The sequence below is a fragment of the Schistocerca americana genome, chromosome 3, assembly GCF_021461395.2.
Source record: "Schistocerca americana isolate TAMUIC-IGC-003095 chromosome 3, iqSchAmer2.1, whole genome shotgun sequence".
Classification (NCBI taxonomy): Eukaryota; Metazoa; Arthropoda; class Insecta; order Orthoptera; family Acrididae; genus Schistocerca; species Schistocerca americana.
In genome coordinates, this window is record NC_060121.1 from 957,419,018 (window position 1) to 957,442,691 (window position 23,674).

The following is a 23,674-nucleotide window of genomic DNA, read 5'->3' on the forward strand; positions in this document are numbered from 1 at the left end:
TGAAAAGGGAAACGCAAAGGCTCAGTGTAGATATATAGGGGTCAGTGAAGTGGAGTGGAAAGAAGATAAGGATTTCTGATCAGATGAGTATAGGGTAATATCAACAGCAGCAGAAAATTGTGTAACGGGAGTAGGATTCGTTATGAATAGGAAGGTAGCGTAAGGAGTGTGTTACTGTGAACAGTTCAGTGATAAGGTCGTTCTTATCAGAATCGACAGCAAACCAACACCGGAAACGATAGTTCAGGTATACATGCCGACGTCGCAAGCTGAAGACGAAGAAGTGTTTGAGGAAATTGAAAGGGTAGTACAGTATGTAAAGGGATCTGAAAATGTAATAGTCATGGGGAACTGGAATGCAGTTGTAGGGGAAGGAATAGAAGAAAAGGTTACAGGTGCATAGAGGTTTGGGACAAGGAATGAGAGAGGAGAAAGACTAATTGAGTTCTGTAACAAGTTTCAGCTAGTAACAGCGGATACCCTGTTCAAGAATCACAGACGGAGGAGGTATACTTGGAAAAGGCCGGGTGATACGGGAAGATTTCAGTTAGATTACATCGTAGTCAGACAGAGATTCCTAAATAAGATAGTGGATTGTAAGGCGTACCTAGGAGCAGAAATGGACTCGGATCACAATACAGTAGTGATGAAGAGTAGGCTAAAGTTTAAAATATTTGTCAGGAAGAATCAATACGCAAAGAAGTGGGTTACGGAAGTACTAAGAAATGACGAGGTACGGTTGAAGTTCTTTGAGGTTATAGATACAGCAATAAGGAATAGCTCAGTAGGTAGTACAGTTGACGAGGATTGGACATCTCCAAAAAGGGCCATCACAGAAGTTGGGAAGGAAAAAGTACGTACAAAGAAGATAACTGCGAAGAAACCATGGATAACAGAAGAAATACTTTATTTGATCGTTGAAAAGAGGAAGTACAAAAATGTTCCAGGAAACTCAGGAATAGAGAAATACAATTCGCTGAGGAATGAAAGAAATAAGAAGTGCAGGGAAGCTAAGACGATACGGCTGCAGGAAAAATTTGAAGATATCGAAAAATAAATGACTGTCGGAAGGACAGACTCAACATACAGGAAAGTCAAAACAACCTTCGTTGACATTAAAAGCAAGGGTGATAAAATTAAGAGTGCAACGGGAATTCCACTGCGGGTAGGTGGAAATAATACATTGAAAGCTTCTGTCAGGGGATTTGTCTGAAGTGATAGAGGAAGAAACAGGAGTCGATTTAGAAGAGGAATCAGAATTTAAAAGAGTTTTGGAGGATTTGAGATCAAATAAGGCAGAAGGGATAGATAACATTCCATCAGAATCATTAAAATCATTGAGTAATGTAGCAACAAAACGACTATTCACGTTGGTGTGCAGAGTGTATTAGTCTGCCGATTTACCATCTGACTTTCGGAAGAGCATCATCCACACAACCCCGAAGACGGCAAGAACTGAGAAGTGCCAGAACTACCGCACAATCAGCTTAACAGCTCATGCGCCCTAGTTGCTAACAAGAATATCATAAATAAGAATGGAAAAGAAAACTGAGGATGCGCTAGATGACGGTTGGTTTGGTTTTAGGAAAGGTACTGCTAGCAAGAATAATATAAATAAGAATGGAAAAGAAAACTGAGGATGCGCTAGATGACGCTTAGTTTGGCTTTAGGAAAGGTAAATGCACGAGAGAGGCAATTCTGATGTTGCTGTTAATATTGGAAGCATGACACTTTCATAGGATTTGTCGACCTGGAAAAAGCGTTCGACAATGTAAAATGGTGTAAGATATTCGAAATTCTGAGAAAAGTAGGGATAAACTATAGGCTTATACAGAATGTGTACAAGAGCCAAGTGGGGATAATAAGACTGGACGACCAAGAACGAAGTGCTCATATTAAAAAGTGAGTAAGACAAGGATGTAGCCTTTCGCCCCTACTGTTCAATCTGTACATCGAGGAAGCAACGATGGAAATAAAAGAAAGGTACAGATGTGAAATTAAAATTCAGGTGAAAGGATATCAATGATACGATTCACTGATGACATTGCTATCCTGAGTGAAAGTCATGAAGAATTACATGGCATGCTGAACGGAATGAGTACAGAGTATGGATTAAGAGTAAATCAAAGAAAGACGAAGGTAATGAGAAGTAGTAGAAATGAGAACAGCGAGAAACTTAACATCAGGATTAATGGTCACGAAGTAGATGAAGTTAAGGAATTTTGCTACCATGGCGGTAAAATAAGCAATGACGGATGGAGCAAGGAGGACACCAAATTTCAGAAAGAGCACTCTTTCCCAAGAGAAGTCTACCAATATGAAATATTGGCCTTGACATGAGGAAGAAATTTCTGGAAATATACGTCTGGAGTACAGCACTGTATGGTAGTGAAAAATGGGCTGTGGGAAAACCAGAATAGAAGTGAATCGAAGCATTTGAAACATTGTGCTACAGACGAACGTTGAAGATTAGGTGGACTGATAAGGTAAGGAATGAGGAGTTTCTGCATAGAATCGGAGAGGAAAGGAATATGTGGAAAACACTGCTAAGGAGAAGGGACAGGATAATAGCACATCTGTTATGACATTAGGGAATTTCTTCCATAGGACTAGAGGGCGATGTAGAGGGCAAAAACTGTAGAGAAAGACAGAGATTGGAATACGTCCAGCAAATAATTGGGGATGTAAGTTGCAAGTGCTGGTCTGAGATGAAGAGGTTAGCAGAGGAGAGGAATTATCGATGGGCCACATCAAATCAGTTAGAAAATCACGACCAAAAAGAAAAAAATGAGAAAGGTACCGCTTTTATATATATTGAGCCTTCCTGGCACCCAAAGGGGAGGACTGGAGCAACCCGAGACGTGGGCACCATGTCCAGTTCCCACCATCCTGGAACCATCGAACCAAGGAAAGCATAGGGAATGTGGAGTAGAGATATAATAAACTTCAATTCTTTTTATTTATTTTACTCTTCTTTAATCAACTTTAAAATCAACCAGAACGGCGTTAAACCGGCGCCGCGAAGACTAGGGCGCAGCACAACGTTAGATTCTTTGAGGCTAACGACGTGTAGTTTTTCGGAGAAGAACGTTCCGATGACGACACAATAGTTCAGTGTGGAACAGGCGGTGATCAACTTTTCATGACAGGAAAGCCCCAGCCCTGGGTTAGGTTAAGGGCGACACTGCAAAGGAAACTGGAGAAAAATTGTCTGTATTTAGGATTACGGACAACTGCATAATGGCGTTCATTAAGGAACTGACAAAAATCAAGTTGTTAGCTGCGAGTCCACAAATCCACTTCACAGAGTTCATCTTCGCTTGCGGGAAGTATCCCGCGCCCTCGAAAAGGAGCAACTGAGTATGTATCTGATGAGAAGTCGTACGGGTAACTAGGGACAAAATCTGTCGCATCAATAACCAAACATCTTCTGCTGATCTGCACACCAGGTGGTGCTCGTCTGTGTCCGAAACATCCCACAACGTGGATGCCTGCGAGATGAATCCCATGAAGATGTGACCAACGTATTTGTTTCCCATTGACAGTAAGGTACTATGCAGACTGGTCATAAGCGTCAAGATAAGGAGCGCACACTGATCGCCAAGCAGCACGCCAGTCTGCGTTGGGATGATTCCCCTAAACCACTTTGGATGACCTGTGCTGCTGAAGAAATCCGTAGATAGCCTTCGTAGATGTCAATTGCGCTGACATTATCGTAGTACGGACGTAGCTGAGATAGAGGAAAAAGTAGGGGAGGATAAGAAGGGCGGCATGATGTCCGAAAGCGGGATAGGTGCTGAGAGAGTATGTGGTGCCTCCAGCAGTAGGCTGGTAGGGCATTTAGGACTACAGAGCCACAACGCCATGTGAGAGCTAACGAAAAGGGCTATTCCTCCGTCAGGCACATGATACAAACCTAAGCCAACCCAGCAGGGGCGGCGTGAGAGTGTCATACCTTATCTTGAACAGCAAGCCTTGGCAAACAAATGAACCCAATCCCGGCAGCCTGCGGTGGGCCATGGATGGCAAAACAAGAAAGATCTGTGCCACGTGGGGGTATTTACGTACCGTCTCCATTGCAGAAGACTGAGTGCAAGTAAACGGTGATTTAAGAGCCCAGCTCCTATTTGGGAGATTAGGTGCCGGCAGCTATGGGCAATCGCGCGCCACGGATCACTTGTGAAATCAATTCCTAAGCATCGGATAGTATCAGCTACAAGCAAAGGAGCGGCGCTGTCCGCCGGAAGCCCCGTAACTATACCCATGGCGCTCTATCTGTGGACGTTAAAGCAGCTACGTGAAGCTTTGGCGTAGGTGGTAGCCTGTGACAGTGACTCCCTGACCACTGCACGACGACAAGATTGTCTGCATAAGCAGTGCAGCTGAATACTTGGTCACCCACAGATGCCCAGAGAGGCGTTGACGGAGGCCACAGAGCAATGGTTCCATGGCGAAAGCACAGAACAGTGCAGAGATTGGTCAGTCTTGATGCACTGATCGACGGATCACACTGCCAACAACACTGGAACAGCTCAGAGACTGAATCACTGCTGCTGTGATGACCTTTGAGAGGATGTTACTACATAAGGTATGGAAAAAATTGATGAATGTGACCAGAGGAACAGTCATAGAACGTTTGTGGAATTCAAAAAATGGCTCTGAGCATTATGGACTTAACATCTGAGGTCATCAGTCACCTAGAACGTAGCACTATTTAAACCTAACTAACCTAAGGACATCACACACATCCATCCCCGAGGCAGGATTCGAACCTGCGACCGTTGCAGTCGCGCGGTTCCAGATGGAAGCACCTAGAACCACTCGGCCACACCGGCCAGCTGTGGAATATCAAATGCAGATATCATGAGTTAAGGCTCTATTCATGCATCAACAATATTTGTATATATAATTATTTGAAAAATATAGAACGCTGAAAACGAATGAATCATTTATAGTAGTCCCGTATTCTATGGGGGAAACCAAGATGTGACAAATATGATTTGCATCATTTCAACCAGGACGATGTGATACACATTCGGTTGTATTTTTTGTCATGCCCAACAGCTGGAATGACACACAAAAGATTAAACTCATTGTGGGATTTATGCACGGAGACTGCCTTGTAGAAGACGAAGGCATCAGAAAAATATTTTAAGAGTAGACATCCTATGCTGTAGACTGACGATGCAAGGAGGCGAGGAACTTTGTTCTATTACTTGTACTTATATGAATGCAACGCTCATCAGCTGTAGTTTATGTGGTCTAATGCTCAATGGTGCGCACCAGTGGTCTCTCAGTCGGGTTTCGGCCGTGGTCCCTTGTGGACCTGCTCCGCGCTCCACTAAAGCAGTCGCGGTATTTGTGATGTATAGCATCCATCAGTATTGTTCTCCAAGGCGCACTCTTACCGGCCAGGGACACTGGAGATTGCATTCTAAGTCGAACGCACTTATCAAATCGAATAATTCATTCACAAAGAGCTAAGCCTGGACCTACAAGAAGTGATAGATATTCACTTCTCTATCACTGGCACCATCATGTTCATTAAAATGACAACGGATGAAGCATACGCTGACGTAGTACGACAACTTGCACACGGATGAAAATTCTGACTAGCATTTCAGGGGGGGGGGGGGGGGGGGAGGTGACGGCAGATGGCGCTGGTTTCGACCTTCGAACAATGCGAGTATTTGAGCTCCCTTTCGAGGTGCCCCAAGGTGTGGTTGATGAAGCCTTCAAGCACTACAGCATCGTTGTTGTGGACCACGTGGCAGACGCTCACGACATACCACGTGTAAAATGGTGTCACTCAGATCAAGACTGAACTATCCAAACAGGTACCATACTGTCTACTGATACGTTGTGTGTGAGCTATCGTCAAACGTGATGCCCAACCACACATGTGCAGATTGAGGACAAGAGGCCCATATTAGGTCCGATCATCTCCATTACTGTTTGCTCCAGACCCCGCAGAGTCGGTGACGCAGATCCCCTAAGCAACGGTCACTTCTTTGCCAGATACCTATGCCTCGTCTGTGCGCAATCCAGATGCTTCACCTTAGGATGGTTCTGTTCTCCTGCCAACACCCACTCTGGAACTACGGTGTGGCTGACACCTCACCGGCACCATTTCCTTTGACGGCGATGAGAGCAGCAACTTTACAGAGTGCGTAAACGGCCCGCCCACCACGATGTACGTCAAACGTGCCTATCTCTGCTTTCCTTCAGATGGGCAAGACGTCGGACGGCGAATGGCCACATTCCGACATGGAAAACCACCTCCAGGAGCAGCAGTCACCCCAAAAAGAAACAAGCGAAGTCGAACGCCCTCCAACGACACCCTCCATCTTATGTCATCATGGGTACTGGACCAGATACCAGACAGTGCTCTTCCTTTGAGCGCCCTGACGGCACGAGCGGCCGCTCCCCATGTTCCAGCCGAGTAGCGTGCTTTCCCCTACTTGCGATATCGACCGACAATGAAGGATCCTAAGAAGGGAGGTTGCCCAGATCCTACCATGGCAGCGTCACCACCACTAGCCCTCGATGGACGTGGCAGTTATTGCCATAAGATTTGATTTCCTGAGCTGACAATGTCACGACAGAGCAGGGAGTGCACCACGGTAGCACCCGACGCAACTTCCAATCATTTCGAGCACAGTGGCTTGTCCATGTGTTCCACTTCATCCTGTTATGCCCAAAGAGCACTCAGTGCCAATAGAGTGGGCACGTAAAGAACACTACTGCATCTCATAGATTAATCTGGACACGATTCTGGCTCCACACAAACTGGCAATGTTCAGAGAGACCATTTACATTGCTGATGTCGACATTGCCGTCCTCCAAGAAGTGATCGTCGCTGATTTCTTCGTTCCCGATGCATTCAAGGTACCCATGTCCCGTATTTCCAACAACAGTAGCAGAATGACCATCCTCCTCTGTGCATGGCTCCCAAGATGCAGTGTACCTTCCTAATGCTAGAAGTATGCCCACTTTTTTAGGAATCCCCTGGATGATATGGTCCTCAGCGAGGACTTCACCCAAGAGCACACTGATCAACTCCCATTGCATTCCCTGCCCTCTCTGTTATCAACGACTGACTACAACTGATCAACACAGGGATGAATTTGCATGACACCCATGCTGTTTTCACATACTACATGGAGCACTTGTCCAGTCATCTTGACCTACTTCACCTCACACGTTCCCTTGCTGGAGACATTCTACATGTCGTAGTTTGGCCTCTGGCCTTCTTCGACCATGGGGCATGCATCTGCAATATCGCTCTCACCAGCAAATGGATATGGCACAGTCGTGGTCTGTGGAAATTAAACGTTGCCCACTTGACTGTACCTGACTGACGACAGATTGTTGAAGACGTTTGGGCTGTCTGGCTTCGACGTTGTCCTGCCTATTCATTCACCCTGTCCTCGTGACTATCATCTGCGAAACTGGCTTTATGCACGGCACTGATGGGATATGGGCAAAGACGCCAAGGCTTGGCATGTGAGCACCATGGACTAAAATTACGAAATCCTGTGGGACTGCACTTTGATAGCACTCTCTCTTGGCCATCAGGTGATACTGCATCACACTAAGATGCAGATCACTCCACTCATACGACAGTAGTTGGAAGGGACTCTTAGGTATCACATCCAGACCACAGACTTCCTCACAGAATCCTGGTGTCGTCGTCGAGCACTCTTACACAACCTCTCCATTGTGAAAGAACGACGATATAATATGCAATGTGCCATTGGTCAGCTTTCCAGTCCCATTTTACCCGGCTGTACACAGCCATCCCATATCACCTGACCTTAGTTGAGGAGTCACTGTAAACAAAGTACTGGAGGACATGTCTCAAGAATTTCAGGAAAATCTGACCACAAATGAATCCTACATGCTATCAAGGCAGGAGCCACCAGTAAGTCCCCTGGTCCTGACGGCCTCCCCCTCGAATTTGTTGGTACCTACTTGGACATCCATCTGTCGTGAACTGATGTCTCCAACAATGACGATCCCAGCCGACTTTCATGATAGAACCATTGCTCCAGTCCCCGAACGGCAAGTGCGATCACAGATCTATGATTATTGGCCCATCACTCTACTCAACAGAGACATGAAAAGTTTCACCAATTTCTTGACATCACAACTGAAGACTGCAGTGCAATACGCCACATCCCTCAATCAAACTTCCTAAAAATGTGACAACAATATTCTACATCTACATCTACATCTATGTGCCACTGTCATTACCTCCCTTTCCTGTTCCAATCACGTATGGTTCGCGGGAAGAGCGACTGCCGACAAATCTCCGTGCTCGCTCGAATCTCTCTAATTTTACATTCGTGATCTCCTCGGGTGGTATAAGTAGGGGGAAGCAATATATTCGATACCTCATCCAGAAACGCACCCTCTCGAAACCTGTACAGCAGGCTAAACCGCGATGCAGAGCGCCTCTCTTGCAGAGTCTGCCACTTGAGTTTGCTAAACATCTCCGTAACGCTATCACGGTTACCAAATAACCCCATGACGAAACGCGTCGCATTTGGATCTTCTCTATCTCCTCCGCCAACCCGACCTGGTACGGATCCCACACTGGTGAGCAATACTCAAGATAGGTCGAACGAGTGTTTTGTAAGCCACCTCCTTTGTTGATGGACTACATTTTCCAAGGACTCTCCCAATGAATCTCAACCTGGCACCTGCCTTATCAACAATTAATTTTATATGATCATTCCACTTCAAATCGTTCCGCACGCATACTCCCAGATATTTTACAGAAGTAACTGCTACCAGCGTTTGTTCCGCTATCATATAATCATACAATAAAGGATCCTTCTTTCTATGTATTCGCAATACATTACATTTGTGTATGTTAAGAGCCAGTTGCCACTCCCTGCACCAAGTGCCTATCCGCTGCAGATCTTCCTGCATTTCGCTACAATTTTCTAATGCTGCAACTTCTCTGTATACTACAGCATCATCCGCGAAAAGCCGCATGGAACTTCCGACGCTATCTACTAGGTCATTTATATATATTGTGAAAAGCAATGGTCCCATAACACTCCCCTGTGGCACGCCAGAGGTTACTTTATCGTCTGTAGACGTCTCTCCATTGAGAACAATATGCTGTGTTCTGTTTGCTAAAAACTCTTCAATCTAGCCACACAGCTGGTCTGACATTCGGTAGGCTCTTACTTTGTTTATCAGGCGACAGTGCGGAACTGTATAGAACGCCTTCCGGAAGTCAAGGAAAATGGCACCTACCTGGGAGCCTGTATCTAATGTTTTCTGGGTCTCATGAACAAATAAAGCGAGTTGGGGCTCACATCATAGCTGTTTCCGGAATCCATGTTGATTCCTACAGAGTAGATTCTGGGTTTCCATACAGCCCTTCGTCTTTACAGGGAAATGACTGCACTCATCAGGTCGCGACATCTACTTGGTGCATTGGCATCACTCGACTTCCATCAGGCTTTTGACCATGTCGATTACAACTTCCTGAACATGGTCCTCCAGCACATGTTTTCTTCCAAGTCATATACAAACAGTGGTAATGCGCCTCTTGAGCGACGTGACTTGGAGAATTACCTGTAGTGGAGCCTCTAGTGAATGAGCGCTCCGTCAGACAGGGTTGCCCACTTTTCACAACATTGTATGTTTTGGCGTTAGAACCCCTACTCCAGGGACTTCGCCAACGCCTGATGAACCTGTCATTGCATGGTTACTACTTGTGTTGTACGGCCTATACTGATGATCTCGTCCTCTACCTACACAGTGAAGACGTGTGGATCTCACCTGGGTGGTGACATATGGTGAAGCATTGGGCGGTTCTCTTAACGTTCCCAAATCGCAGTTTCTGCTCATAGGTAAGGAGAGATGTGTGGTTCGTTTGAGTGTGGCCACCACCGTCCCTTGCTTGGGCATTGATTTTACGAATGGCCTCCGTCGTTCTGTGCCAACAAACCAAACAATTAGTGCTGGCCTCACTGATCATCAGCATAGACCCCTGACACAGTACAGTATGTACGATACGTGAATGTATACATTTCCCATCCCTCACGTGGCCCAAGTGTTGATAGACCCGATTACTGTCACCCATCGTGTGCTGAAGGCGATGGGATCCTTTATCTGTACTGTAAGTTCAATGTGCCTCCCTTGCCCTCCCATGGGAAGATGGTGAGGTTGACTTATATCATGTGTCGGACAGAGCTAAGACGCATTTTGTTAGCTCTGAGCTGAATGTCCGGCGCTGTTGCCCGACGAGCCTCACTGGATTGATTTACATGAATATGTGCCAGTCTCCGAGTGAGCCCTAACCATGTTATCAGACATTCCACCCCCTTTTATTACTTTCGTTTTTTCTTTCTTTAACGGAGTTACATCTTCCAGTCGTTACCACTTCCACGAATACTCCAGACAAAGACCGTACACCACACATTCCAAATACATCGGTGCCACAATTCCATCGAATGCATGTTCCCCAGATCATATGGCGTCATGTGTGGAAAGCGGTGCACTCAAGCTTTCTCGACACCAGCGTCCAAACGGCCTGGTATATCACTGCCAACGGCAAACAGTTAAACCAGTTCAAAGTGGTTCAAATGGCTCTGAGCACTATGGGACTTAACATCTTAGGTCATCAACCCATTAGAACTTAGAAATAGTTAAACCTAACTAACCTAAGGACATCACACAAATCCATGACCGAGGCAGGATTCGAACCTGTGACCATAGCGGTCGCGCGGTTCCAGACTGTAGCACCGAAAACCGCTCAGCCACTCCGGCCGGCCGGTATACCAGTCTCGTTAGCGCCGCAGCCGTCACACTGACGCACCGCTGTGTGTTCACTGTGGTGTGGACGACGCAGATACCCACCGATTCTCATGTCGTCCGTTGGATGACGTCTGAAGGCTCACATTTCGTATCTGGCATTCTTTACCCAACAGACGCCTCCTCATCTTGCTTTCCCGGACGTGATTCATTACCCCGTAAGGAAAAGAAGCTATGTGAATTCTATAATCGCCCATACAGTTATTGGACGTACATTAATGATCGATACTGTGCACTTGTTCGCATAGCCAGATACAATAACTTTTTTTCCAATTCTCTATAGACTGCTTTTCATGAGACGCCTTCCTTCCGGATCGTCCAAGCCACGAGATGGTGATGCTTATTTTGCCGACATGATGCTCCCTACGAATTCCAATGGGGGTCACCATAAAAATTTCGAGGCGACACGCTTGGATGTGCCACCATCCGAAGGCGCAAGCGACTCCCGGAGTTCTGGTACATAAAATTTAAAAAATTTGGAAAGGTAAAAATGAAAAAGGAGTAAAAAGAGGCAAAAATGCCTCTTTCCATTTCCATTACCCCATGTGTATTCTCTTCCGTCACTCTCTTCCTGTCCTACTCCCCTCTTAGTAATATGTTAGTTGTTTTGGGATAGGCATAGATAGGCGCCAAAGCCTGAAGAGGTGCACCCTCGTTTTGGCGATGGCCTCGTCAAGGAGTTTGAAGGAAGGGACAGACGTTCATGGCACTCTCTTTCTCTGGGGCTGGGAATCTATCCCTAAATTGTTAGAATCAGCAGCGACCAACATCGTGAGGATCCAGAAGACAACGGAAACCACAGAATTAAAGACACATAATGTTTATCCACAACACTTGTGGCATACAGTTATATAAGTGTCATGATAATGTCTCTATTGATAACAGATGCCGGATTAGCCTCGCATTCGGATCTCTGGGAGGGGGCTGTCAAGGAGAGGTGATCATGAGGAGAAGATTGAATAACCAACAAAAGGGTAACGTTCTATACATCGGAGTGTGGATTGTCGGGAGTTTAAACATGGTAAGGAAGCTAAATTTTGAAAAATTAAATGCTAACGCTCTGTCTAGATATAGTGGGGGTAAGTGCAGTGAAATGAGAAGAAGAAAATGATTTCTTGTCATATGAGTATAGGGTAAAATCAACAGCAGCAGAAAATGGCTATAAGGGGAATAGGATTCATTTCAAATAGGAAGGTAGGGCAGAAAGTGAGTAACTGTGAACAGATCGCTGATAGAGTTGCTTCCAATGGCTCTAAGCACTATGGGACTTAATATCTGAGATTATCAGTCACCTAGACTTAGAACTACTTAAACCTAGGTAACCTAAGGACATCACACACATCCATGCCCGAGGCAGGATTGGAACCTGCGACCATACCAGCAGAGCGGTTCCGGACTGAAGCGCCTAGAACCGCTAGGCCACAGCGGCCGGCTGATAGAGTTGTTCTCATTAGAATCGACCGGAAAACAACACCGACAATGATGTTTTAGCAAGTTGAAAGTGAAGAGCCACGGTAAATATGAGGATACTAAACGGGTAATTCAGTACATAGAGGGAGATAAGAATCTAATAGTCATGGAGGACTGCAATTCGGATGGGGAATTAAGGGTTACTATGTTCTGAGGCATCAAGGGATCACCAATTTAGTATTGGAGGGCAGCGTTGAGGGTAAAAATCGTAGAGGGAGACCAAGAGATGAATACACTAAGCAGATTCAGAAGGATGTAGGTTGCAGTAGGTACTGGGAGATGAAAAAGCTTGCACAGGATAGAGTAGCATGGAGAGCTGCATCAAACCAGTCACAGGACTGAAGACCACAACAACAACAACAGAGGATATGGGCCTGGTAGAAACCACAGAGGAGGAAGACTAATTGAGTTAAGCAATAAATTTCAGCTAGTAACAGCGAATACTCCGTTCAAGAATCGCTATAGAAAAAGATAAACTTGGAAAACGTTGGGAGATACGGCAAGACTCCAGTTAGATTACATCATAGTTGGACAGAGGTTCCGAAATCATATTTTGGACTGTAAGGCATTCCCAGTAGCAGATATACATTCAGAATACAATGTAGCAATGATGAAAAGTAGCCTGAAGTTTAAGAGACTAATCAGGAAGACTCAGTGCAGAAGGAAGTGGGATACAGAAGTACTAAGGAATGAAGAGACACGCTGGAAGTTGTCTTACGCTGTAGGTACCGTGATAATGAATAACATAGTAGGCAGTTTACTTGAATAATAATGGACATACCGTAGGCAGAAGAAAGGCATCTGCGAAGAAACCATGGATAACAGAAGAAATGCTTCATTTTATCCACGAAAGACAAAAGAGGGACAATGAAATAGGAGTTACTTAGGAATGACATGAATAGGAAAAGCAGGGAAACTAAGGTTCAACGCCAAAAGTAGAGAAAAAGAAATGATTATCGAAAGCACAGCATACAGGAAACTCAAAAGAACCTTCAATTAAATTAAAAGCAAGGGCGCTAACATTAAGAATGCAGTGGTAATTCCACTGTTAAATGCAGAGGAGAGAGCGGATAGGTGGAAAGAGTACACTGAAGATCCGTAAGAGGAGGAGGATTTGTCTGAGGACGTGACAGAAGAAGAAGCAGAAGTTGACAGGGAAGAGATAAGGGATTCAATATTAGAACCAGAATGTAAAAGAGCTTTCAACGAGGTAAGAGCAAATTAGGCAGAAGGAATAGATAACATTCCATCAGAATTTCTGAAGTTCACGTTGGTATGCAGAATGTATGAGACTGTCGATATACCATCAGATTGTCAGGAAAATGTCATCCGCACAATTCTAAAGATGGAAATAGCCGTCAAATGCGACAATTACCGCATAATCAGTAAACAAGGCATATGAAGATAGAAAAGGAAACTGAATGTGTCAGATGATGAGTAGTTTGGCTGCAGGAAAGGTAAAGATATGAGGGAGGCAGTTCTGACATTGCGGTTGATAATGGAAGCAAGACTGAAAGAAAATCAGATCACGTTTCTAGGATGTGACGGACGCGTTAGACAATATAAAATAGTGCAAAATGTTCGAAATTCCGAGGAACATGGAGGCATGTATAGGGAAAGAGGGACAGTATACAGTACGTACAAGAGCCAAACGAGAACAATTAGGTTGGTAGACCAAGATTGAAGTGCTCGGATTAAAAAGAGTGTAAGCTATTGATGTAATCTTTCGTTCATACTGCTCAATCTGCAGAGCGAAGAAGCAATGACGAAACTGAAAATTTCCTGAGCGGGATTAAAATTCTAGGTGAAAGGGTATCACTGATATGACATTCTTATGATAATGCTATCCTGAGTGAAAGTGAAGATGAATTACAGACTCTGTTGAAAGGAATGAGCGATGTAATGAGTACAGATTATGGATTGAAGAAGTTTACTAGTATCAAACATAGGCATTAATTCGAGGAAGAAATTTCTGAGAACGTACGTTTGGAGCATAGCTTTTATGGTAGTGAAAAGAAAAATTGCGGGCAATCCATAACAGAAGAGAATCGAAGCATTTGAGATGTGGTGCACACGATCTGGATGGACTGATAAGGTATAGAATGAGGAGGTTCTCTGCAGAATCGGCGAGGAAAGGATTATATGGAAACCACCGAAAGGAAAAAAGAACAGGTTGACAGGATATCTGTTAAGGCATCAGGGAATACCTTCCATGGTACTACAGGGAGCTTCTGGAGGTAAAAGCTCTAACGAAGACGTATATTGGAATAACTTGAGCAAATATTTGAGGATGTAGGTTGCAGTTCCTATTCTGAGATGAGAAGGTTGCCACAGGAGAGAATTTCGTGGTAGGCCACGTTAAACCAGTCATAAGACTGAGGTCTAAAAGAAGGGAAAAGGATAAAGCTCCAGATGTGCAGTCAACTGTGGGGTCCCGCCGACTCGTCTCGTTTGCGGTGGCTAAAGGATGTTGCATTCCGGGAATGCAGCAATTCAAGCAAATCACATTAATAGTTTTTACTACAACAAAAAAGATAGGCAAGACTTCGTATCACAAGAACGTGTCGCAAGCGATAGGCGACAGGCAGCCATTGTCTTTCTCTATATACTATTTCCATACTAGCAATGAATATGGATTGCTAATAACTGCTGTCGTAGTGCTCCTTAGTACTGTGAGCCCGAGGCTGGCAGGAGCTGCGCTTATATTCTCTTCTTGTAGAGGCCGGCCCTGTCGTGGTGCGATCCTAGTCAGTGGGCTATTGGCTGACGTCGTCTCACAGCCTTCTCTACTCTTGCGTTCTTCATCTTCATGCCGGCGCTTGTCGATAGGCTGGAACAGCAACGTTCACCTTTTACTTTAAACGTAGTTTATGGAAAAATCTTGATATGAGTGAGGTACACAAAATAACATTCACTGCAAGTACTGGTGGAAAGGGGTCAGATGTTGGAGCGCCCACAAAACTCAATTTTAAATGGATATTTACTGTATTAAAGGACAGGAAAACTTGTTTATGAACATCCAATCCCATGCGAATCAGCTTAAAAAGCATGGTTACATTTTGTCTAAATGTGGTCGACAGGTATTGTTCACCTTGCGTCAGAAGAGACACTTGCAGATGGAATAACTTAATTTAATGGGCTTTTGTTTGCAAGAGCTACAAACTGTAGTTTAATACGGAAATTTCGCAACAAATGGGGGTGGAAAAGCTGCCAACGTGCACCGAGGTAGATGTTGAATATCTTAATAGTAGTGTAATGCAGGAAATAAGAAAAAATACTAAATCTCAGGAACACTCTTATCTACTGTAATTCCAAAAGGGAACAGAAGACATAAATGAGTTATTTTATACGAAAAAAGTAGATCTGTATTAAAAGTAGAACGTGGATCGACTTCCTGTTTGTCAGATTAATGGTTGGAGAAGAAATTAGCTGAATTGGATGTAGATTTAAATTGTAAGTTAAAAGTAAGCTGTAAACTACACCAAGCTAACATAAAGAGAAAGTTGTTTTATTTGTGTAAATGTATGTATAAAAACCAATAAGGCTTCTGTATCTCAATTTTGTTTTTTTATTCACCATGTAACAAAAAAGTCCTAAAAAGTCTCCCATTTCCGATTATCTACATGTGTGTTTTGAATTATCGTTGTAAGACGTGTATATTTCTATTGTCTACTGTCAAATCACAATTTATGAAAGATGTTTATATTATTAATAGAATTAAGTAGGAATAATTAATATTTGTCATTTTGGAAATAATTGTGGTAGCAGGGTAAGTCTGGTTAAAATGGCTCTGAGCACTATGGGACTTAAAATCTGAGGTAATCAGTCCCCTAGAACTTAGAACTACTTAAACCTAACTAACCTAAAGACATCACACACATCCATGCCCGAGGCAGGATTCGAACCTGCGCCAATAGCGGTCGCGCGGTTCCAGACTGAAGCGCTTAGAACCGCTTGGTCACGCCTGCTGGCAGGGAATGTCTGCACCAAAGTATTGTTGGCGGGAGAGACCGCAAATTGATATAATTTTAAAAAAGGGCTGGAGTGACCGCGTATGGATACATTTTAAGAAAAGAGGTGGAAAGACCACGCATTGATACATTTTGCAATGGAAGCAGCGATTGTCTGCACCAGAAAGCATTGTTGGCGGGAGAGATCGCACTTTAGCGTTCGTAGGAAGTCAGTAGTAAGCGAGATGTGAACCGAGTCGTAGTTGGTCTGAAGCGAGAGGTTGAGAGGAGCGGTGTGCCTGCCACCCACCAGCTATGATTTACAAGAGATTAAGAACGGATGTACAGAGACATCAGCTAACTATTATCATAAGAGGAACTAATATTATTGAATTATTATTATTATTATTATTTTGATAAACTCAAGACTACTGAAGGTATATTTGCGCAATGCTAGTTGTAAGATTATTGTAAAAAGGAAGTCGCATTTGAACGTTTGTAAAATCAGTTCATTACCAACAGTAAATGTTTGAAGAATCGTTTTCAGAATATAATTAATTTTTGCCAGCAAAATTGCATTACTGATTATAATACATCCCAAAAACCATTGTTGTCAAGATAAATTTTAACTATGAATTAAGTAACTTCAGTCAAATTAATTAAAGAATAACGTCAAATTTGCTATTAAAGAATAACGTCAGCTTTGGTAACAAATGCACCCACTTATTATGACAGCCCACCAGCAGCTAATAGAGTATATTAAAACAGAGTAAGTATATTCATGTCGCAGTTCGATGTAGCAGTCAGATGGCGATCCAGTAACAATAAAAAGGTAAGGAATAGTTTTGGGTTATTGCAGGTAACGACTGAGGGCCACGACAACGAAACATTCTATGTTTCGTGGAAATAATCAGCAAATCACTTTTAATAAGCAGCATTTAAATTTGTGTGCGAAGATTGCACTTATTATTATTGAGAAAGAGAATTAATTTCAAAGGGAAGATTTCATTTGTTATTATTAAGCAAGAGATAGAAATCCTAAGGAAAGGTTTGATACATTATTGTAGAAGGGAAGGTTGCGCAACAAAAGAGATATAGAGGAGTCGGGAAGGTTTCATCGTGTTGCAAAGTAGTGGAATGTCACTTCTCAGAGTCAAAGGCAATTGTTGGACTCACCCTGCGAAACAGGATGCTGCAGTGAAAACATCGTTTTGCCTGTATTTAAAGGACAAAGTGTGACAATGTGAGGAACAATGTATTAAAGGTGCAATACTAATTTGATTAATGCTCTATATGGCAATTTAATCTACTTTTCATGTATTCTCAACACTAAAAACTATTTTCTTTAAGATATTGAAGTGAGGTTTGTCTTCCTAATTTTGAAATACAATTTTCTTATCGTCAACAGCTCTTCTATTTCTATTGTTACTACCTCACAATAAGACAATCACCCAACAGTATACACATCCTGTACATATTGGAGGGTACGTGCTACCCCGACACTCCAGCCAAAGTACCTGAGTAACTACGTCACCAAGCACAAAGAAGGAGTACAGGGGACACTGTACAAGTTGGGTGAAACTGGGAATCTTTAATGGTAGAAATGTATGGAAAAGCAGTTTTAATGGCCTGGATAGCATCTGCAATACATATCCAAACTGATTTGATACTTTGCTGCCATGGATAGATTATTGGTGTGTTGTCATGCTGTAGTGCTGGCTATTACGTATTATTATTGCCAATCTCGCAAAGGTGGTGGCTATGTCCGTCAATTGTGAATCGGCTATAGGGGTGACTGGGAATGTGCAATTTGGCCGATGGTGGCCATAGTTTAGACTAGTGTAAACGTAACTAAGACCACAAATGACCAGTTTAATTCCGTTAAGGGTCAACAATTACGCTGGTCTGTTAACATAAGGTCACTAGGCCAAGTTGTCGATTGTTTGCACAAGGAAAAACAGGACCCTTTGTTCCATCATTCTTAACGACTAACTACAACAGTTGCCCTCATTGTTTCCAAAGGTAATTTTTGTTCGACTTTCACATAAGTTCTTTATCTTAAACCTTGAATAATGATTATCTCTTCCATCATTCATTAGACAAACAAGAAAAACAGACATGTGACAGACAAACAAGAAAAACAGAAATGTCAGTTAATTTCTTTACTCGAAACCACATAACGATCGGTGGCTAGTGATATAAAGACATTAATTTAGACATTCACGCACCTGTAATTCCCAATTTAGTGGAGTGACTTTCCTTTACTAAATTCGTTTTCTACGTAAACCTCCTACCCGCTCCAAGACCACTGATCTGGTGCTCAGCTTGCGTACAAAGAAACCGCTTGAGGAAATGAGAAAATTTGCTTCATTGTTTGTTAATTTCTATGGCACATATGTCCATAATGCTGTTCTAGTTTGAATAATTTACCAGCAGTAGTTCGTTTCAGCGTAGAGTAAACGCTTGATCGGCAGTACGACGCAAACGTATTGGTACTAACGCAATCACAGACCAGAGGTATTTGGTTAAAGCGGCTGCTCCACGGACTTTTAATTCCCGCTTTCATGAGGGAAATTCGACAACAAATAATTATTGAAAGTCAGACTATTGTTCACTAAAGCAAGATCTTCATCTGCTTAGAACGCTCACGCAACTTAAAACAGAACTAAACTAACCTCCTCCCAATAGGCCATGAAGGCCCAACGGTACCGACCGGCCATCGTGTCTTCATCAGCCCACAGACGTCACTGCATGCGGAGATACAAGGGAATGTGATCAACACACCGCTCTCCCGGCTTTACGTCAGTTTAGGAGACTGGAGCCGTTACTTCTCAATCAAGTACTGTGCAGAGTTGCTATTTTAGGGGCGACTAGACACTTCAGCAATAACAACAAACAGCAGGATTAGCGTTGCCACAACTTAGCAAATAGCTTCTAGTTCCCTAATGTTGCGTCAATGCCCGTACCAAACTGGCCATGGTTTATTGTCTAATGGAGATAGGTGCCTTCAATAACTGCTTACACAACATTACTAATTTACTTACTTTACTAGTAATAGTTCACCAACAACAACAACAAGTCTTAAAACACTTCATAAAAGACTGATTAAATAACTGTTCCTTTGGGTAATAAATTCTCAACCAATAACAGTTGCAAACAACATCACTTCCAAATAAAAACTTACAGAATAGTAATGGTAGAAAGGTACCTTTCAAGCTTCAAAATTAACTTTCATTTAACATGCCGATATAAAAACGTATACTAAACTCACAGTTAGTGGATATATTAAATTCCAGTATTTCTAACCCGCTGAACTACAGCGCAGAACTGAATTTCAAATCTATTGTAAGACGTCATGGTCTCCTGACCTTCATCGCTTACATATTCTGCCCTCACAATCATATTCCGCACATCAAGACGCTTCATTCGAACCCAAACGCAATAAGATAAATTCAATGTTGTATGAATTCATGTAAACGATGTGCAAATAACAAGTAAGCGCACTGTGGTTGAAATGCTGGAGGCTGGCGTACACACATACATTCGAGACATGACGGTCACAGGAGCCTTTAGCTCAAGAGAGGCAGACTGCACGCCAGGGGGCCGGTCCCTTCAGAGGACGACCCAGCCTATCTACAGGGTGTTTCAAAAATGACCGGTATATTTGAAACGGTAATAAAAACTAAACGAGCAGCGATAGAAATACACCGTTTGTTGCAATATGCTTGGGACAACAGTACATTTTCAGGCGGACAAACTTTAGAAATTACAGTAGATACAATTTTCAACAACAGATGGCGCTGCAAGTGATGTGAAAGATATAGAAGACAACGCAGTCTGTGGGTGCGCCATTCTGTACGTCGTCTTTCTGCTGTAAGCGTGTGCTGTTCACAACGTGCAAGTGTGCTGTGGACAACATGGTTTATTCCTTAGAACAGAGGATTTTTCTGGTGTTGGAATTCCACCACCTAGAACACAGTGTTGTTGCAACAAGACGAAGTTTTCAACGGAGGTTTAATGTAACCAAAGGACCGAAAAGCGATACAATAAAGGATCTGTTTGAAAAATTTCAACGGACGGGGCACATGACGGATGAACGTGCTGGAAAGGTAGGGCGACCGCTTACGGCAACCACAGAGGGCAACGCGCAGCTAGTGCAGCAGGTGATCCAACAGCGGCCTCAGGTTTCCATTCGCCGTGTTGCAGCTGCGGTCGAAATGACGCCAATGTCCACGTATCGTCTCATACGCAAGAGTTTACACCTCTATCCATACAAAATTCAAACGCGGCAACCGCTCAGCGCCGCTACCATTGCTGCATGAGAGACATTCGCTAACGATATAGTGCACAGGATTGATGACAGCGATATGCATGTGGGCAGCATTTGGTTTACTGACAAAGCTTATTTTTACCTGGACGGCTTCATCAATAAACAGAACTGGCGCATATGGGGAACCGAAAAGCGCCATGTTGCAGTCCCATCGTCCCTGCATCCTCAAAAATTACTGGTCTGGGCCGCCATTTCTTCCAAAGGAATCATTGGCCCATATTTCAGATCCGAAACGATTACTGCATCACGCTATCTGGACATTCTTCATGAATTTGTGGCGGTACAAACTGCCTTAGACGACAATGTGAACACCTCATGGTTTATGCAAGATGGTGCCCGGCCACATCGCACAGCCGACGTCTTTAATTTCCTGAATGAATACTTTGATGATCGTGTGATTGCTTTGGGCTATCCGAAACATACGGGAGGCGGCGTGGATTGGCCTCCCTATTCGCCAGACATGAACCCCTGTGACTTCTTTCTGTGGGGACACTTGAAAGACCAGGTGTACCGCCAGAATCCAGAAACAATTGAACAGCTGAAGCAGTACATCTGATCTGCATGTGAAGCCATTCCACCAGACACATTGTCAAAGGTTTCGGGTAATTTCATTCAGAGACTACGCCATATTATTGCTACGCATGGTGGATATGTGGAAAATATCGTACTAATGAGTTTCCCAGACCGCAGCGCCATCTGTTGTTGACAATTGTAACTACTGTAATTTCGAAAGTTTGTCTGCCTGAAAATGTACTGTTGTCCCAAGCATATTGCATCAAACGGTGTATTTCTATCGCTGCTCGTTTAGTTTTTATTACCGTTTCAAATATACCGGTCATTTTTGAAACACCCTGTATGTCGGCCAGTGACCGCCCATAGAGTAGACAGCGGTTGCCCGAGTAAAAGGAGGAACGACCCCATGTTCAGCGTAAAAGCAAATTCCGCTACATTGTATGGGAGCAGCCAGCCTGCGCATTCTTTACACATAGCACGCAGTTTCAGAGATTTTCACAGGGAGACAGCAAACTCCAAACACCTACGCTACAGATTTCCGTATTGGTCGCCTTAAACAAAACGTCATTATCCCGTTTTAGGAGAGGAGGAGGAGATTAGTGTTTAATGTCCCGTCGACAACGAGGTCATTAGAGATGGAGTGCAAGCTCAGGTGAGGGAAGGATGGGGAAGGAAATCGGACGTGCCCTTTCAAAGGAACCATCCCGGCATTTGCCTGAAGTGATTTAGGGAAATCACGGAAAACCTAAATCAGGATGGCCGGAGACAGGATTGAACCATCGTCCTCCCGAATGCGAGTCCAGTGTGCTAACCACTGCGCGTTTTAGGAGAGCAACGCTGATTGGCAGACGATATTCTGACGCCTTGAGCTGAAGGAGTAATGGAAGAGACTGAAAGATGTACCCCTTCACATCTGGCATGGAGAGGGGCCGTTCCGTTGTCACTCTTGGAGCGAGAACACATAAAGAGCGTGTGCACTCGTACGTGTACTCAAAGAGCGAGGAACAAGTCTCTCCTCAGTACTTCACTGGGAAAGCACCTCTGTCGAGAGCGAATCGAAATGCGACTCTATATTGAGTCCTTGCAATTAAGCGTTGTTCACTGTGTTGGCCGACACACTTATTGTGCAGTGTGAACGGACAGAGTTATAGTTAAATGCCTGCAAGCGAATTTTGAGTGACATCGCGGTGGACTGGTTATCTGACCAGTGTACCACGCCAATAGTTAGACTAGGGGCGAATAGGAGTCCTTGACTTCATCAAGGCATAGGGAGAGTTTGATTGGCAAAGGTCAATCCAGATAGAACGAGAGTTATCTTATTTGTCAGCAGTGAGCAGCGCAGACAGCAGTCATCGCTGTTTACGGTATTGTGTGCTACAGCTATTGCGAGCCCCATATTTCCTCCACAACAGTACCCTTCACTGCATTTCACAGGCGACAGCGTCGACCGTACCTAGCAACATTCTAAAGGATGATTATTCAAGTTGAGTAGGTGCGGCTCTCAGCCATTCTGCCAAGTCAATAACAATCTTACACTTTGTATAGAAATTTTATTAGCGAATCTTATCCTTGAGAGGTAACTTCACAGTCCGAAAAGAACCAGGATATAACTTGTTCAATTCATAATTAAAAGTGCCATTGTGATTTCTTAGAATTTTTGCAAAATAAATAATAATTTTCATTAGATTCATGTTTTTCTTACACTAAGTATCACTACTCCAGTACCCCAGTATCCCACTAATTACGTAAGAAATTTTGTGATTTTTTGTGTCATTTCCTTACAGCAGACGACTCCAGGAGATATTTATTGCTGAAAGTTTTTCAGGCATTTCTCTTTAGAACGTTAGGAGCCTCTGTCTGACTTCTGTAGTAGCCTTGCAGGAGCCACAGGGTAAAGGGTACATCTCAGATTAATCCATTGCGCAGAATGACAGAATAGCAACCTACACACTCACACTATCCAATGAGTAGTCCTGATAAAATTATGTTCACAAATAAGAAATATAATAACTTTATGACAACGCCCATGCGGTATTGGCCACACTTTTACACAATCGTCAGTTCCTTTGAAAACTGACAGTTACTGCTCAATCTCCACACAGTTAAGCAAACTAACACTGCAGAAGTCACTGAAGGTTAATACACGTACCGTATTCCACTATTTTCTTCTCAAATATCGTGACATTCTTGTTGTGGGCGAACCTGCTACAGCACAGCGTGTTAAGGTTGGGCCCACGCTGCCTTGTTTATCTGCCATGGCAAAACACCCACAAACGACATCGGCCACAGCTGGCCGTAATTGCGTGCATACAATTACAGAGCCCACGGATTATCGTTCCACAGCAGCGTTGAATTCCCAAGCGTCTCGGTTCACCATCAGTCCACAACCACAGAGTGCTAAAATTATTAAATGCACAGTTAGGACCATGCGGACCCCAACACTCTGCCGTTCTGTCCTTCTCGCTCGGTACTGTCTAATCCTCCACTCCTCGCCGCCAGAGGGCCAATAGCCGCCAACTCGGAGCACCATTAACTCTGGCGAGGCCATTATCGACCTTAACACTCGCGGCTGGAA